Genomic DNA, 5,132 nt, shown 5'->3' with positions numbered 1-5,132 from the left:
AAGGTCAATCTTTGAAAAGTGGGCATCTCCTTGTAACTGATCAAACATGTCATCTATACGAGGCAAAGGATATTTATTGCGTATTGTTATCTTGTTCAACTACCTGTAGTCAATGCACATTCTCAGGGATCCATCTTTCTTCTTTACGAAAAGTACTGGTGCACACCGTGGAGATATACCCGGTCTGATAAAACCCTTATCTAACAAATCCTGCAGTTGTTGTTTTAGCTCCTTCAACTCTATTGGTTCTATCCAATATGGCGGTATTGATATGGGCTATGTGTCAGGTGAGAAATGAATACTAAAATCTATTTCTCGTATTGGAGGTAGTCCTGGTAAATCCTCAAGAAATACATCAGAAAATTCTCTCACTACTGGTACATTTCCTATACTAGTTGTTTCCTTTCTTGTGTCATTTACAATAGCTAAGAGACCCAAGCAATCTTTATTCAGAAGTCATTGAGCTTTCATAAAAGATACAACTTTGCAAGTCTCTGGAACCTGACCCCCCTTTAGAACAAAATTGGGCTCGTTTGGTATCTCAAATTTAACTATCTTTGCATGACAATCGACAATAGCATAGCAAGAAGATAACCAATCCGTTCCCATCAGCATGTCAAAGTCAATCATATCAAGTACAATAAGGTCAGCTAGAGTATCACTACCCTCAACCCGAATCTAACAAGCACGATACACGTATTCAGCTAATAGAGACTCCCCAACGAGAGTAGCAGCTAGAAAAGGATCATTCAATAGCTCAGGTTGTTTACTAAACCTCAAAGCAAAGTACGAGGACACATATGAGTGAGTAGATCCCGGATCAATCAACACAAGTGCATCAAATGAACATACAGAAAGAATACCTGTGACCACAATATTCAAGGCCTGATCATCCTGTCTAGTAAATGCATAAACTCTCGCTTGACCTCTACCAGCATTCCCTTGTCCTTGATTCACAATAGTACGATATCTAGCACCTCGACCTCTATTTCCTATACCTGTAGCACCTGAAGTATTACGAGTAGTTTGAGTAGGTGCAACTGACTGAATAGAAGCCTAGTTGAAATTTCTCGGAGGCTGAGGGCAATCCCTCAAGTGATGTCCCAACTGGCCACACCAAAAGCACTCTCCAGTTAGAACACGACATTGGCCCAAATGTGATCTACCACAGCTGGCAGATTGGAGTAGTGGCATATATCTTCCCAGACTTACGATGTCCAGAAGATGATGGTCCCTATTACCCTGTCTGTAATGTGGTCTATATGTGGACTATGAAGTCAGGTGTGTCCCTGTCTGAGAACCTTGTGGTTGTTGTCCTTGATTTCCTGCTCTTCGATTTTCACTAAAACCGCCACTGAAAGACCCTTATGTCTTGGCCTTCTTACGTAAATTACTAGTTGCACGCTCATCACGTCCCTTGTTTTCAATCTTTCTAGCAAGGTCGACTGCATCAGAGTCGGATAAAGTCTTCATCTGTGGGGCTACTGCAGTGTATAGACGACCAACCAATCCATCCACAAACCTCTGAACTCGAGCTTCTTCGGTAGACACTAAGTAAGAAGCATATCTAGCCAGCTTACAAAACTTGGTGTTATATGTTGACACATCCATATCTGGAGACTGAACCAATCTCTCAAAGTCTCTAGCATATTTTTCTGGAAGAAAATGATTCATGAACAACTTAGTGAATTCGTCCCATGTCAGTGGTGCTGCTCCTGGTGGCCTTCCTAGCAGTATAGTTTCGTACCATGTGTTGGCCATACCCTCTAGTTTGTATGTTGCGAGCTCCACGGCTCTCTCACTAGAACATCCTAGAGCACGTAATGCCTTGAGTGTCCTATCCAAGAAACTTTGAGGATCTGCTGAATTATCAGAACTTGTGAATTTTGGTGATTTCAATTTCAGGAACTCTTGTAAAGATACTTCCTTATTCCTGAAAGCTTGAGTCTGTGCGGGTGCTTGTGTCTATAAAGTAGCTTGAGGACCTGAACTTCCACCCTGAGTAGGCACCAATTCCTCTAACATATTCAATAACCTTGCCACTGCGGCTGCAAGTAAGGCAACAATAGGTACAACAGTTGACACTGGTGGTGGAACATCCTGAACTCCCTGCCCTTGCACTTGATCTGGCATAGCAGCTTGGGGTTGACCCATGTTCCCAACTTCAGGTTGAGGAGCAGTCTGTCTTCTAGTTTGATGAACCCCAACTTGACCGCCACCCCGGGTAGTACCATGTCCAGCAGATGAGGGTGTGCTTGTCCTAGCCATCTGCAAAAGAATACACAAAAGTCAATCTTAAGTTATTTCAACGCACGATCAAAGAATGAAAAAAGGAAAACATTCCTAGATGTTCAGTAGCCTCAAGATCATAAGTATGAGCGCCTACATACCCATGAACAAGGCTCTACCAAACATTGCTCCATGAATCGGAACTTAAAGCCTAAGCTCTGATACCAACTTTGTCACGACCCAATTTAGAATCGTGACTGGCGCTTAGGAGCAAGTGCTCCCAAGTAAGCCTCATGGGTATTTTAAAGAAAATCGGACAGAGTTTCCCCTGTTTTTTGACTATCCAAAAAATTTCCCTATCTGAAAATCAACAACCAACCATCCTAATATCAAACCAAACAATTGAAGACTTATCAATTAACCAAAACAAGTCTCCACCATTACTAATCAACCCACTAACAACAAGAAATACTAATTTATCTCCACTTTCGGTAATAAAGAACAATGCTCAACATAAGACTATAATAATAAAAGAATACTCATGACACTAAAATAATGACTATGGAGCGACTCTAAGAGTTCAAAGAAAAGACCATAACAATAAATAAAATCTCCGCCCACGCAAACAAGTGCGAGGCTCACCAAGAACTATTAATCTACGCGCTCTAATGAACAAAATCCTCGCCTGCGTCAACTGCTGTCTCTGGGAAAAAATATCGGGGAATGAGTCACTAGCTCAGTGAGTAATAATACTTAACCAACAGCCATTTTTATTGGGGACAAGTCAGAGACATACTAGTATATTAAACAGAAAATATCATAAGAATGCCCTTTCAAAAACAATAAAAAAAGTTTCTGTCTCATCATGTTTTTCTTGTAGTATAATACAATTAACAATTCAGTAATAAGCTCGGTAACCACTGTATAATATAAATATTCACACTTGGGAGGTTTCAATGAACGGATCATGTAATCGGTATAACTATGAACTTCTTCGCAAGAAGTCAACTATAACTATAGTCCCTACTCGAGGGAAATAGGTAACGGTATGCTAGTTCTACCTTCCCACTAGTGAGGGCTATAACGGTAATCGGTAATTACAAGGTGCACCAGGTCTAACGAACCCGCCGTTAGCTACGGGATCCTTCAATGTCTACTCCCATTTATACTTGTCTCTGTAATCCGTATATACTCGAGAAAATATTTTAAAACAATGTAGGGCATTTCGGTTCTTATCAAATCATATAATTTTATTTCGATAACAGTAAATTCAAGTAACGGTAAAACAGATCTAGTGACAACGGAAATATTTAAAACCACGGTAATCATCTCAAAGAACTATTTCGGTATCATATCGAGTAAAAGACTTGTCCCACATGCAACTCAAAATAATCGGTAACATATTCATATTAAAAATCATGTGTAAATCATGCAAGTTATGAAAACACAAATTGCGGTAAGATTACTACTCACAGTACTCGTGCGAAATACCAAAATCGTCACCTCGAATGATCCGTACGGCTTTCTTCAATCAATCTATAACCACATCAACACTGATATCGTGTTAATTGCCTCATTTAGGCTAAATCCATCACTAGTTTAGAATACCCAATACTCGAAGTTTTATATTTAACTCTTAATTCGTTGAATTATAGTTACCCACATATGAGTAATTACTAATCTATCACCTCTAACCTATTCGTATAATTTATTAATCCAATTTCATAAAGTTCTATTGATTCTTTAGAAATAAAATTCTCTATTGTGTGAATGAACTAGTGTAACTTCTATTACTCTGTAGAATCTTCCAATCATGAGAATCAAAATAAAATTCTACCAGAAGAAGAAGTTCAAGTAATAGCCGTAAAACACAAATTAGTGCTCAAAATTCCTCAACAGTTATAGCTATGGTTCCAACGTACTATGCCAACTTCTTCCTCCTTCTTTTCTCTTTTCTTTCTTTCTTCCTCTGCTCGTTTCCTTCAGAATGCTTTCTGTAGCTTTCCCAAACACTTTTCAACTTTGGCTATATTAATGGGCTTCGACCCTTTTGTTTCAATTCTTACTTTTTCCAATTTTTTTGGTTTATTTAGTTAGTTCTTTTTTTTCTTTCTTTTTTAAAAAACTTAAATTATTTACTAAATACCCCATATGACCTCATTTAAAATATTAGGGGTATTACACAAACTCATCGAAGCTGGCTTTGTTCGTGAAGTTAAATACCCAACATTGGTTTCAAGTATTGTCCTTGTAAGGAAGAAAAATGGCCAGATTAGAGTGTGCGTTGACTTCAGGGATCTCAACTATGCGTGTCCCAAAGATGAATTCCCGCTTCCTATTCTAGAGTTGATGATCGATGCTACTACTGGGTATGAGGCAATGTCGTTTATGGATGGTTCGTCGGGCTATAACCAAATTTGTATGGCACCAAAAGGCGAAGAGCTTACTGCATTCCGCACCCCCAAGGGTATTTATTGCTATAGGGTAATGCCTTTTGGCTTGAAGAACGCTGGTGATACTTATCAAAGGGATATGCAGAATATTTTTGACGGCCTTCTCCACAAAAATGTTGAATGCTATGTGTGGACGACTTGGTGGTAAAATCAAGAAAGTGGGGAGACCACTTGAAAAACTTGGAATGGTGTTTGAGTTGCTCCAGAGATACCAACTTAGGATGAATCCATCAAATGCGCCTTTGGAGTTACTTCAGGAAAGTTCCTTGGTTTCATTGTCCGACATAGAGGGATTGAAATTCATCAAGCCAAAGTAGATGCAATCTTGAAAATGCCTGACCCTCGGGATATTCACGAATTGAAAAGTCTGCAAGGAAAGTTAGCGTACCTTAGGAGATTCATCTCAAACCTAGCTGGGAGGTGCCAACCATTCAATCGTCTTATGAAGAA

This window comes from Nicotiana attenuata, unplaced genomic scaffold (assembly GCF_001879085.1).
Source record: "Nicotiana attenuata strain UT unplaced genomic scaffold, NIATTr2, whole genome shotgun sequence".
Taxonomy (NCBI): domain Eukaryota; kingdom Viridiplantae; phylum Streptophyta; class Magnoliopsida; order Solanales; family Solanaceae; genus Nicotiana; species Nicotiana attenuata.
This window is presented reverse-complemented; position numbering follows the sequence as displayed.